The sequence below is a fragment of the Narcine bancroftii genome, chromosome 9 (assembly GCF_036971445.1).
Source record: "Narcine bancroftii isolate sNarBan1 chromosome 9, sNarBan1.hap1, whole genome shotgun sequence".
Lineage (NCBI taxonomy): Eukaryota > Metazoa > Chordata > Chondrichthyes > Torpediniformes > Narcinidae > Narcine > Narcine bancroftii.
Window position 1 is genome coordinate 96,157,518 of NC_091477.1, and position 14,773 is coordinate 96,172,290.

Below are 14,773 nucleotides of genomic sequence, written 5' to 3' on the forward strand. Positions count from 1 at the left end.
TTCCACCAGGATCATTGTGATGTCAGCTCAGTGTGAGCCTACCACCTCTAGGACCAGGTTCACTTGTGGATCAGTGCAGCTCACTACATGACCCCTCCCCTCCTCCAAAGAACTGGTGTTCGGAGGTTTGAGTTCACAGTTTGTATGTTTAGGAGGCCGACCTCCCTACCGCGGGGCTGAAACAATTACTGGTTGATCAAGATCAAGGTGTGGCAGTTTGAGGTGGTCGACCATGAGCGTTTCCTGCCTGCTCCCAATGACCAAAAGGCAAGAAGTGCTGTTATGTTGTAACACCTATTATAGGCCCTCGTATGGGCACTGAAGGGGCGTCTTGTGTGCGCCTCTCCTTATAAAGACTTATTTGGAGTCTTCGAGATCCTTGGGACATAGAATGAGGCTTAATCATTGCATGAGGTTGGTATAGGGCCAACGTGCCTATCTTCTCTCGAAGTTGCGTTAGAAGGGCTGCAGGTGTTTCCTCCTGGCCACGGGCCGCTGGCACAAACTTTCCTAGGACTGTTGGTGGGGCCCCATAGATGAGCTCAGTGGAGGATGTGCCTAAATCCTCACTCAGCACTGTGCAGATGCCAAGGTGCACCCAAGACTGCTTGTCCACCCAATCTGGGCCTTGGAGCCGCGCCATGAAGGCCATCTCCAAATGCCATCTCCAAATGCCGATGGATCCTTTTCACAAAGCTTTTATGCTGAGGGTGGTAGGCTATGGTGTGATGTATCTCTGTCCCTAGGAGCTGTGCTAGTGCTGCCCATAGGTTGGATGTGAACTGTCTCCCCTGTCCGATGTGATATTGGAAGGAAAGCTGGTCCAGTTGGTGATTGAGGGCACTGGCATAGGATGTTGTGGAAGTGTCCGAGAGCGGGACAGATACTAGCCATCTAGTGAACCTGTCCACCATCATGAACAGGTACATGGCACCTCTGAAAACAGGCAGCATCCCAACGATGTCCATGTGGACAAATTGTCTGTGCATTGGTGGGAAAGACTGAGAAGGGCCTTTCACGTGCCTCTGCACCTTGCATGTTTGACAATGCAGGCAAGTTCTGGCCCAGTGGTCAACTGTTTACTCAAATTAAAAACATACATGTTTAAATACCCATTGACTTGGTGAATTTCTGTTGATGCTGGTTTTTTGGAGTCCTCTGGTCTCGTAACTGAACCCAGCACCGATTCTCGAGGCACACCACTGTCACAGGCCTGCAGTCAGAGAGGAAATTCTCTGCTCCCATTCTCTGGCTTCTCCCATAAAACCATTGTCTAATCCAATTTGCTACATCACTATGAGCACTGAGTGAATGAACCTTCCTGACTAACCTCCCAAGGCCTTGCTAAAGTTCATGTAGACAATATCTACAGCCTTTCCTTTATCAACTTTCCTGGTAACTTCCCCAAGAAACTCTGTAAGGTTGGTTAAACACAACTTGCCTTGCACAAAGCCACATTGAATGTCCCTAGTCAGTCCCTGTCTATCAAAATACATGCATGTCTGATCTCTTGTAACACTTTCTAGTTTTCTGTAGCAAAATGTTTGCTTTTAGTCGTGATCCAAGAGAAATGAACTGCTGTTATCTACCACAATGAGAGATCCCGTGTTCTCGATTATTCTACTTTTTTTCTGATCCAAGCGCTTGTATTCAAACTTCAGTTCAATCAAAATTCAACTATCCGAATTCTACAATGCAGCTTGCCATTTCCGCTGATCATTCTGTGGTTGCTGATGCACTTGGGCTCCAGCAAGCAATGCCTCAAGTTCAATACTGATTTTTTTTTTAGGACTGCCATATACTCGACTCTTCCTATATCCATTGTGGCCATTGACTTATCATTTATGATAAATCTGCATTCCTCTAATTCTGGCCTAGTACTTTTTTACTTTGATCTACAATTAATGAGTTCAGTGGTTTGGACTCTTGAATTCCATTCCTGAACCCTTCTATTTACTCCTCAGCCTTCAATCTCATCCTTAAACATGTTAAAAATCATTTTATTTTTGTGCTTGAGGAAATATCTCCTTCTGTGGTTGCATGCGAATTCTGTGGTGAAGGTTCTTAAATACTGTGTTGTCATTTGACATTAAAAACACAGAGAATGGGGAAATATTACCAAGATGTATACCTCCAATTTTATCCTGAAAAAAATCTTCAGCAAGCTTTTCTAGATTGGTGTGAATCAAGCCATTGTTGGCGATGATTAATCCAAGCAGAGCTTCATGGATGTGATCAGAGACACAAGGAAAAAGTTCAGAAAGAATGATAAAGACAAAATAGAGCCACATATGTCTTTGTCCATTTGATAAATGGATTTAACACTCTGAGTGGATAGATGGAGCTGTGGAAGCCACTGTTCAAATTTTGACTCTTGACAATCAATCTATGTGATTAAATAGCTCCACAATGGAAGGCCTTGTAGATTGATGACTATTGAAGTTCTGTATGATGCTTTTCCATCATGAACGGATAAGATCAGTGACCTATTTTCCTTGTTACTCACTGCTAAACTGAAGACATTTATTTCAGAAGTACTGTACACTTGTTCAGTCCTTTAAAGATGGTTTCATTTCACAGGCACAATTACCAACCAGAATTTAAATAACAATAATGACACATCTCAGATCTGTTTTAATCTTCAAATCTATGGAATGCTTCATTTTTGCATCTGATAACAATCATTGAAACCTTGGATAAACCATTAAGTTTCTGCCATCTTGCAAAAGTGTTTATGGAGTTTCACATTATGATTATGCTGCTTGGTGGTTGGGGACTTTGTATCTAAAAGGCAAACATTGATGCAGAAAAGCTGTAGCTTTGATGTGGATCTGCAACTCGAGTAGAACCCTCAAAGCAATGTATCTACGTAGCAGTCAGGTGGCATTAAAGATCAAATGAAATGTGACTGGGTCCTGTTTGTATTTGGTTAATTTCTGGAAGGTTGTTGACTTGAATTATATCTTTCCACTGATGACATAAATTCTGCTGTTACAAATTTTTATTTGTAGTCTACAAATGTACGGAAAGTGAGCAAAGGAGCCAAGACCTATTAATATCCCAATGGATTACACTGTTCTGCTGGAACTATTTCTGTTACACATACAATTGTAGCCCAACTCCCACCTCTTGGTACAATTGCTATTGATTTGGAGAGGCCACGAGTCGGTCATGCCATTTCTGACATCATTTGCCTGTTTTGCTGATAATCTGATTCTTTTGGCATGTGATGCATAATACTCATGTCAAAGCTGTGCAGACGAAGAACTTCTCATTGAACAACGGGGTAATATTTCTTAAATGGGAAGGCCTAATGGTTGAAATAGCAGCAAATATCAATTCCTTGGCAGTGAAAATGCATCTGATTTTATCATAGAATAAAGCATTAAAGCACAGTACCTGCCCTTCAGACCACTATGTTCTGCCAACCTAAATAAACCTGCTCCAGAACAATCTAATCCTTCCCACTTCACACCTATGGACTCCACTTTTTTTTTTAAACCTAAGAGTCTTTTAAATGTCCCTATTGTATCAGCCTCCACTACTGCCCCTGTCATTGCATTTCAGACACTCACTATTCTGTGTGTGTGTGGTGGGGGTGGGAAATAGCTCTGACATCTCCGCTTCACTTTATAAAAAAAAATATTTTCTCTGGTATTTGTTGTTGTTGCTCTGGGAAAAGGGTTCTGGCTGTCCACCCCATCTTCTGTCTGCCTCTCATCATCTTGTATAATTCTGTTAAGTCACCTTTCCTCCTTCATCACTCCAAAGAGAAAAACCATAGCTCGTCAACCTTGTTAAATATAGGGCACCTTCTCCAATCCAGGTAACATCCTGGTAAATCTCGGCATCTTCTGAAGCTACCACATCTTTTCTGTAAAATGGTGACCAGAGTAGATCACAAGACTTCAAGCAGAGATGTAGCCTATTCTGCTCACAATGGCTGTTCACTCTGAACCTCCCATTTAACTGCTCTTTCATCATTGATTCTGTATGAACTTGCTGCTTCATTCGTGTTCTCCCTCTTGGTTCCTTTACCCCAAAGCTTTATCCTAGTTCAGTGTCCCCTCATTATCAATAACTGCACCACTGGAAATTTTTTCCTTACTTTAAAATTTTGAATTCAAAATGTTTTGAATTCGTAATGTATTTGCAGAATCCCATCAACCAGAAATGTTAATTAACACTCTCTAGAGATCCAGTCCGATTACCTGAGTGTTACCAGTGTTTTTTTTTTAAATTTTAATAATCCTGTTTTCGCACTGGATGCATTAGCATTAGTCACACTTGCTCAACCTGTTGGCTAAGGCATCTTATCAAATAGTCCTTGCCTCTCTATTTTATTTTCTTTTTGTAGTATTACATTAAAGGAGCTTTGCAGTTCCATTCTTGCTGTGGTTTTCTTGACGAGCATTTTTTTTAATTTTAAAGATATACGATGGTTAGAAGGCTCATGTGTCTACCAACCCTCTACATTTTGGAGGGTTGGAAACTGGCTTCATTTGGATCAGTGATAGCTCTTTCTGTTTAAAATATTCTCAATCATTTCATTAATCAGAGCTCACAACTTCTTTATTATTCATTAAGTGCTAATTTTGCAGGTGATGACAGGTAATATAGGTCATGTGTTCCTGATATTGCTGTCAAAACAAATGATTTGGGGCTTATTAAATAATGCTTAAATGACTGGAGGGCAGAATTGTCAGTTTTGAAGCCTTTCCTACTCTATCTCCTCTGGTTGTGAAAGCTTTAGTTTTCCTGATTGTGGTGTTTACCAGTGATTGTTTTTCTCTTTTTTTTCCAATGTCCTTGTAAAGCAAGGTTGGGTTACAATTAAAATAGTAAACACATGCTCAGTTAAGAGATGGAGTTGGTGGTTGTGGATGGATTTTGCGATGGGGACAAAGAATTCCAATTATTTAATCATATTTTGCTTATCTAATGCTCTGCATCTGGTGAACATTTTGACAGTTTAGATGCAGGGTTAAAGATCAATAAATGGCACCATCCCTACCCAACTCATGCAAATAGAAATAGAAGTGGATCTTCAGTTTTCAGACATTGCCCCCCCCTCCCCCCAATCCAGGTTGGGCAATATAACTTGGACTAGTTGGTGAAATGTGATATCCAAGAAGAAGGTATGAAGAAACCAATCAATGAATTGTCTTTGGGTAGCAAACTGTTCTCTTTAGTTAATGTTGCTTCCTTCAGTCTTTGAATTGCATAAAACCTTCGTTTCTTTCTTGTTGAATTTTCCAGGGATGAAGAGAAAATAACTATCAGATATGTCAACTGATTCCATTAATTTTGAGGAAAGGCTTGTAGAAAAGTCACCAGTTGGCCAACTGGTTATTTGTCCCTTTAATAGCTTCAGTTGCAGGGTGTGGTGGAGGTTGGAAATCAATCTAGAGGCAGATTGGCAGAGACAGCCTTTTATCTGCCTTTGAGTGTAATATTAAACTACAGCCTTAAATCTACTTCCATCTTTTGAAGGTTTTATAATTTTAACTTGTTTAATTGGTACTAAGCCCTCTTAACAGTACTTCTTCCACCATCAAACATAAAACAAGTTTGTCTGCTCTTCTGTTCGCCTCCTTTGAATCCAGTTCTGAAGATTGGAAGACACGTGTGAGATTTGTTTGCAGGATGCCTGTCACAGATGTTGCAAAACATTGGCTCTTGGGTAATGCACAAAAATAACCCAAAGGTGAGAAGCACAACTGGATTTGAACAGAAATCAATACTACCACTAGATCTGTAATCCAGAGTCTGTGTTAATGCCTGTTCGCTATATTTGGCACAGTTTGATCAATGTGGTAATTGGATGCTGGGACCTTTAATTTTGTGATGTCCCATAAGTGATTTGGTCAAAAATGTAACTGGCCTGTTTGTACTCTCAAAGAAGCAGACCAGAGCCTCTGCTTGAGAAGAACAAGGAAGATTGCCATGTGCCTCATCCCTCAACAACTTCTACAGGTGCACCATCTAAAGCATACTGATGGGAATGCATCTATGCTCAAGATTAGAATGCAGCTCAAAATACAATGAAAAATGCCCTTCTCTTCAAGGATTCTACCGATATCTCCTAGGAAAGGCAGCTAGATTACTGAAAAATCCATCATCAAACCATAGAAGGTTGCAGCACAGAAAACAGGCCATTTGGCCCTTCCGGTCTGGGTCAAACATTATTCCGCTAGTCCCATTGACCCATTGTCCCATTCAATAACCCTCCATACCTCTCTCATCTATGTATCTATCCAATTTTTATTCAAAATTTAAGATTAAGCCCACATTTACTGTATTAGATGGCAACCCATTCCATACTCCCACCATTCTGAGTAAAAAAAAACTTTCCTCTAATGTTTTCCATTACAGCTTAAAACTATGACTTCTCATCTTTATCTTTCCCAATCTGTGGAAAAAGCCTACTTACATCCACTCTGTCTATTCCTCTCATAATCTTGTAAACCTCTATCAAATCTCCCCTCATTCTTCTTTACTCCAAGGAATAAAGTTCTAAGCTGTTTAATCTTTTCCTGTAACTCAGCTCCTGAAGACCTGGCACCATCCTGGAAAATCTTCTATGCACTTTTTCAAACTTATTGATATCCTTCCTGTAGTTAGGTGACCAGAACTGCACACAATACTCCAAATTTGGCCTCACCAATGTCTTAAACAACTTCAACATAACATTTCAACTCCTATACTCAATACTTTGATTTATAAATGCTAAGATGCTATAAGCATTCTTTCTAACCCTGTCCACCTGTGATGCCACTTTCAGGGAACAATGCTTCTATATTCCTAGATCCTTTGGTTCCTCAGCACTCCTCGGTGCACTGTCATTTACTGTGTATGTCCTACCTTGGTCTGCCCTTCAAAAATGCATCACCTCACAACTTATCTGCATTAAACTCCATCTGCCATTTTTTTCTGGCCCATTCCCCCAGTTGGTCCAGATCCATCTGCAAGTTTTGAAAATCTTTCTCTCTGTCCACTACACCTAGCTTTGTGTCATCAGCAAACTTGCTGATCCAATTTACCATCATTATCATCCAGATCACTGAAATAGATAACAAACAACAATGGTCCCAACACCATCCACTATCACTCTCTCGGCCCTTTCAGGTGGCCTGAACACCCCAGTGTAAAGCTGCATAATCTCCTCTTTGTGGCTAATGACATACTCACCTGAATGCAGCAGAAGTGTCTCCAAGGCGCTGAGGCCAACCCTCCTTGGGGAAGGATAATCAGCTCGCGCAGCACTCCACTGAAACACCTGAATATACAGCCGCTGTAAGCAGCTGCCTGGGGGCGGGCTGATGACTCTCAGCTGGTGACCCAACTCCCCGCTGCCTGACAGCTGCCTCCCGCCCCTGCCATGCTACCTGACTGCTGCCTCCCGCCCTACTGTAGAGGGGCGGCCGGTAGGGGATGTTGGGGCAGGAGTGGCTTGTCCGCTCCTGCACCAGGGTCGCTCTCTGCGGCTCAAACTACAGCTGGAACTGTTGTGGGAAACACAGAGCGGTTCCACCTGTGTGGGGGATTATGGGTAGGGAAGATGGTCATTGCTGTGCTACATATTTATGACAGGTGGTGCTGCGGCACCAGTCGCCCACCTCCATCAAATCTGGAGGCACTATGATACGAATAGGCCCTTTCAGGTGGACCAGGCAATGCTGCAAAGTGAATCCACAAGTTAAAATCCACTCCTGCTGCCACCCTCAAGGCGGAGGGTCCATCTGAAAGGGCCTTCTGTTTTCTCCCACACAGCCAATTTCAAATCCAGTTTACAACCTCTGTGATAGTATGCACTGTCAAAAACAGAAAAATAACTACAGAACCATAGAGCATAAAAAATACACTTATTAAATCATGCTAACAGGAATGAGGGATATATATGTTAGACAGACATTGTCATCCTTGTCAATATTGAATCTCATCCAAAGAACACTGGGAAGTAGTACTGTGTTTGAGGCATTTTCTGGCATAATTTATCTTACAAATTGATAAGCATATCTCTATGAATTCATTTGGGGTTCATTGTTACAAGTCCTGGTTTAGCACACATCATTGTGTCCTTTCCTAAGACGTGGACATAATTGATGTCAAGCAGTTATTCACACGTACAAGTTAACTCTTAAGAGATTTCATTTCTTACATACAAATGAATTAATGTTTGGTTCGAATATACTTTCGCATCTGTGTTCTGTATGCCTGAGATTTCGACTTTAATTATCACATGTAAATTACCAGTCTAGCAGTAAAGTCAAACTCTTAACCTTCACAAAGTCAAAGGAAGCTTCTAGGTTGTGGTAGAACAGAACTCTGATGGTGCCTTAGGGTTGGTGTGTGCGCTCTATGACCATTGACATGTGATTGTGCAGCTGACAGTTGAAAGGCTTAATCAGCTGACGCCCGGGAAGCTATTTATGAATGGAGACTGTTATCTTGGCACTTTTGGCATGGTTGTCAAAGCCATTAGTGCTTTTCTAAGCTTGTTTAGGAAATAGCTTTAGATGATGACTTTGAACAATTAATCAGTGATCCAGCCTGTCTGGAAGAAGCAGTAAGCTGCTCAGTAAACATACACATTTTTTTCTAACACCAGTTTTTAAAGCTAGGGAATTCTGTATTTAATAAAAACAAAATCAGTGGTGCTTTTCCTTAATAATTGCCATTTCTAAATGACTTAAAAATAGAATATTTTACACCTCTTCATAGATATCTAGTGTCTTAACCTTCTGAATTAACCTCCCGTGTAGGATCTTGTCAAGAGGCTTTACTAGTCCATGCAGATAACATCCACAGTCTTTCCTTCATCTACCTTTTTGGTAACGTCCTCGAAAGAAATCTACAAGATCTGTTAAATACAGCCTACCACGCACAAAGCCATGCTGACTGTCCTTAATCAGCCCATGGCTGTCCAAATACCTATATATCCTATCTCTCAGAATTTCTTCCAATAGTTTACCTACTTTTGACGTTAGGCTCACTGGCCTATAATTACAATACAACTCCGATTATCCAGAATGGTCGGGATCAGGCCTATTTCAGTTGAACTTGTTTTTTTGGGAGATCTGGTCATTTTTTATAAACAACCCAGTAGCAACAGCAAATCATTTGTAACTGTGTTTAAACAACAAAGTAAGGCTTTTTAAGCATTAAAGTAATGTTTAATTCTCATTCCAAAAAAAAAAAGCTGGCCACCGCCGATCACCGACACTTCACCACTGTGGCCCTGCTCCTGCCCGCGAGCCCGAGGTCTGCTGCTGCCACTAACATCTCCAGTCAGTTTGACTCCAAAAATATTTTGGAAGAATGAGGATTTCTGATTTGTTTTAGATTTCGGAGAATCTGTGTTGTACTGTACCTGGTTTACTTTTTGTAAACAATGGGACAACATGAGCTACCCAACAATCATCTGGCTCCTCACCTGGCTAACGATGTTTTGAATATATCTGCCAGGGCCCCTGCAATTTCTACACTAGTCTCCCTCCAGGTCCAAGGGAATATCATATCTGGCCTGGGGGATTTATCTACCTTTATTCACTGTAAGGCCGCAATCACTTCCTCCTTTAATCTCTATATGTTCCATGACACTTTTGTTTGTGATCATAAGGAAATTAGGAAAACAATGTCAGTTACCTGAGTAAATACTGATGTAAAACAAAACTGTTTAAATCTCCCCCATTATGTGAGGCTCCACACATAGTTGACCACTCTGGGTCAGATTTTGTCTCTTGCCTTCACATTATCTTCCAAAGCACCGTCGTGTCTTCTTTTTGTCTTCCTGATTCCATTAAGTATTTTCTTGCATTTTCTGTACTCAAGTACCTCATTAGCTCTTTGTTGTCTCTACTTGCTATACATCTCCCTCTTCTTCTTAACCAGATTGCTAATACCCTTTGAAAACTAGGCTTCTCTAAGCCTGTTAACTTTACGTTTAATTTTAGCAAGAACATGCAAAATCTCCAATCTCAAAATTTCACCTTTTGAAGGTCATCCACTTACTTAACACACCTTACAAGAAAACAACAAATCCCAGTCCATTCTTCGTAGATCCTTTCTCATTTCCACAAAATTTGCCTTCCTCCAATTTTGAATCCCAACATGAGGACCAGACTTATCCTTTTCCATAATTGACTTGAAGCTAATGGCATTATGGTCACTGGACGCAAAATGTTTGCCTACACATACATATTTCACCTGACTTGTCTTGTTCCCTAATAGGAGATCAAGTATTGCATCTTTTCTTGTTGGTACCTCTATATATTGATTTAGAAAACTTTCCTGAATACGTTTCACATACTCCAAGCCAGTCAGCCCTTTCACAGTATGGGAGACCCAGTCAATATATCGAAAATTAAAATCTTCTACTATCACAACTTTCTGCTTCATACATCAGTCCACTATCTCTGAAAGCATTTGCTCCTCCAATTATCTCCAATCCTCTCAGTGTGCTCACACCTTTCCCATTCCTCAACTCCACCCACATGGCCTCTTTCGACAAACCCTTCTGGCTGTCCTGACTTCACACAGCTGTGATATTTTCCCTGACTAGCAATGCCATCCCTCCCTCTATCACATCTGAAGCCACTGAATCCTGGAACATTAAGTTGCCAGTCCTGCCCCTACTGCAACCAAGTCGCAATAATGTCATAATCACACATGTCAATCCATGCCCTAAGCTCCTTGCATTAAAAGAAATATACCTGAGAAAATTTCTATCATGTACAAACCTTTGATTTCTGTCTACACCTGCAGTTCTCGCATGACCTTTATCCTCCTCCTTCTAATATTCTAGTTTCAATCCCCCTGAAAATCTAGTTAAAGCCCATCTAACAAACCTATCCACGAGGATATAAATCCCCTTCTAGTTCAGATGCAATCCATCCCATCAGTACAGATTCCAACTTGCCTGGAACAGAGCCCAGTGATGAAGAAACTTGAAGCCCTCCGTCCCCAGCCAGGTATTAAGGCAGCTTCTATTTCTAACCTCTCCAGCATGTGGCACAGGAAGCAGTCCTGAGATCATTACCCTGGAGGTCCTCTTCATCTAGCACCTAACTCCATGAACTTTCCTTGCAGGACCTCCTCACCCTTTCTACCTATGCCATTGATCCCTACATGGACCATGACATCTGGCTGATCACCCTCCCACCTAAGAAAAGTGCGAAATCGATCTGAGATATTCCGGACCCTGGCACCAGGGAAGCAACATATCATCCGGTATTCACAATCTCAACTACAGAATTTCTCATTTGTCTATACAATCTCCTATCACCTCCAGGACACACACTCTTCTCCTTCCTCTCATTGGGGAGAATGCTTAAAAGTGAAAACATATCAACATGCTTAAAGACTCTTTCTTCCCAGTAGCCATCAGGCTCCTGAATGAACCTCATAGCAATGCTTTCTTGCTGCCTTTGCAGGATGATGATTGATCTTCCTCTGTTGTAATCCTATTCTCTATTAATTGAGTTCTATGCACTGATGAATGTAATGCCAAAGATAACATGTTGGCCTGTTTGCAGAAGAACTCTATTACTTTACTAGATATTTTGTGACAAATAAACTTTAAAAAATCAGAAAAATTGTTGAGATTATATATGGGTTGTGAGGAACAGTTTTGAAGGACACAGCAGGATAGAGATCAGTTGGAAATATGGGTGGAGAAATGGCAGTTGGTGTTTAATGTGTTGTTGCACTTCGGGAGCTAAAATTAAGAAAAAGTTGAATTTGTTCTGAAGGAAGATTATTATTATTTTAATGAGATTAATCTCATTGGAATGTAAGAGGCTAAAGAGTGACTTTGTAAAAATTATAACATAAATGTTGAGGGGCATTAGATAAATGTTTTTTCTCAGGGCAGGGGGAGCAAGAAGTTGGGGGAGCAGGTTTAAGTTGACAAGGGAAAAATAAAGAGATCTGCATGCTAGGTTTTTCTACAAGTGGTGCTCTTGCCGCTCAACTATGTTTTCAGGCTGGAATCAGGAAAATCCAATTCTCAGTATTTTGTAACTGGGAGGAAAACAATTCAACCTCAAGACAAGGGATAACTTCCAAAGAAAAGCCCTGTTCAAAATAAGTGATCACAAATAAATTGGATGGTGATTATTTTAAGTCCTTGTACCTTCTCCATTGCCTATAGTTCGAGTTTATTGTCATCTGATTGTATGCATACAACCAAATGAAACAGCAAATCTCAACACTGTAGTACACACACAGATGCACAGTACATCCTACAGGAAAATTACATAAATACAAAGCAATCCAAAATAATTGCATATAAAAATAATTTGCAGGTTCTTGGATGGTTCAACAATCTCACCACATGCAGGAAGAAGCTTTTTCCCAACCCACCAGTCCTGTTTTTTATGCTCCTGTACCTCTTCCTTGAAGATGGTATCTCAAAGATAGTGTGGGCTGGATGGTAAGGGTCCTCAATGATTCTCTGAGCCATCTTTAAGTACTGCTTTCTGTAGATGTGGTTGATAGAAGGAAGAGAGACCCCGGTAATCTTAATCACCCTACATACTGACCTCCGATCTGATGTTTTGCAGTTACCATACCACACCATGATGCAGGCAGCCAGAACACTCTATATTGCACTCCAGGATAGTGGTTGGTTCCAGGTGCAGGGTGTCATGGAACTTTGTCTCTCTGTCTCTGACTGAGCCATTAATATGTAGTACGGAGTGGTCCTTCATCCTCCTGAATTCGGCAGTTATCTCCATTGTCGTGTCCATGTTGAGACTCCGGCTTTGCTTTTGCACCACTCTTCAAGCCTTTCAACGTCCTCTCTGGAAGCCAACTCCTCATTGTTGCTGATTATTCTATTGGAGTTGAGTCTAGCAGCACAGTCTTGAGTTAGCAGTGTGAACAGTCGTGTACTGAGTTCTCAGTCCTGAGGTGCGCAATTGCTCAGTGTGATGGGGCTTGAGGTTTTGCTGCCAACCTGGGCAACCTGTGGTCTTTCAATCAAGAAGTCCAGGGTCCAGTTGCAGAGAAGAATACTGACTCCCAGCAAGGTCTTTTTATCCATCCATCTCTGAAGCATAATTGTGTTGAGTGCTGAGCTGAAGTCAATGAATAACAGCTTGGCATACAGGGCATTGTTCTCTAGGTGGGTCAGGAAGGAGTAGAGGCTCAGGGCTGTTGCATCATCTGTGGATTGGTTTGGATGAGAGGCAAGCTGGAATGAGTCCATTGTCATGGGAGGTGCACCTTGATGCACTCCATTTCCAGTCACACAAAGCACTTCATGATCATGGAAGTCAGTACCATTGGGCGGTAGTCATTTAGTCCAGCTCCTATTGCTCTCTTTGGTTGCCTTGAATCCTGCAGGGTCAATGGATTGTTGGAGTGAGATATTGTAAGATGTCCGTTAGGACCTCCATCAGCTGATCTGCATAGTCCTTCAGCACCTGATCAGGTACCTGATCCTGCTGCTTAGTGTGGGTTCACCTTGGATAGGATTCTCCTCTAGACAAAGGTCAAAGTGTGATTGCAGTACAGGTGAATTCAATATTGTACATTTTTTGGCAGACCTGCATGAATTGGTAAAAGATGTGCAAGGTCAGAATTCTCATTCCAAATTCTACTCCATTCCATTGAGTCAGATGCAACCGAGTGAATCAGTTACGTTCACTCCCAAAATCATATTCAAATAAAAAGCATTGAAAGGAGGGTGCGAGGGGGAAAAAAGGAAGGCAATGGTAAAAGGAAATGTGAATAAGGGTCCCAAAGTAGATCAACCCCAACAAGAAATTAACAAGAAAAACAAAATTGACTTGGTATCTTGGATCATTCACTGCGAGAGAACCTATGACAGACGCATATGCAAAATTTAGACCTCAATAACAGAACACCGTTTATATTCCAATTGAGGCATAATTTAAATTTTAAAAAACCAAAATATTCCAGAGGTAATGTAATAAGTGAAACAGAACAGCTCGGATGTCTTTAACATTCTCACTGGTCGAGGGATGATTGAAGAGTTTATTGTCAAAATCAAAATGTTCATTTGGATTCATTATCTGGTTTCTGAAGACTTTTTGCTTTGCCCAGTTTCCATAAAGCATGAATAATAAGCAAAATCTTCTTTTGAAGAACTTCCAACAGTACACGTGTCTGCTGTCAATTTCCATTGAGATCTTTCAAGCAATTTGCTGGTATTATTCCCAGGGGTAATGTATCATGGATATATAATGAGGAAGATGGGCAGAAATCTGACAACTGAGGGCACTTTGCCGACAGTGTGTTTCAGGTTCTGCAGCTTTTGTTCTCCTCAAATATACTGCTCTGGGAGCTTGATCAATGATTGCACTCAACTGATGGCAGATCATATTCAAAAATACCAAGGGCAAACTGCTGAATCACGTTAATATTTATTTATATAGTTCCAGGGAGAAAGGACTATATTTCCCAAACAGATCCTGAAAATTTTTTTTAGCAATTCAAAATTCTGTGGAATTGTTTTCTCATCTCACTGAACGGAGTAATTCCAGGCTATGTCAGTATGCTTATGAGCTGAAGTTGTGGTAGACTGGAATCAACTCAAAAATGGGTTTATTGCAGAGTGGAAAGGAATAAATTCTCTTTCTCAAAATTGCACTTAAGATTTCTTTCTCCCCTCCACCCCCGCCCCATCATCGATCAAATGGCCCATCATTTTCACCATTATGCTCTTGATATTGACAGAAGCAGATGTAACGTCCTGCTGTTAATGGTTATAATTCAGTATTCTGAATTGTTTGTCCAAGAATAT

At 41.0% G+C, this 14,773-nt stretch overlaps 1 protein-coding gene across 1 annotated transcript in view; it reads left to right on the forward strand.

Moving 5' to 3' along the window:
• The window catches only part of LOC138742472 (uncharacterized), a 250,679-nt gene that overhangs the window by 2,185 nt on the left and 233,721 nt on the right, over positions 1-14,773 (forward strand). The gene's annotated exons all lie outside the window — the stretch shown is intronic.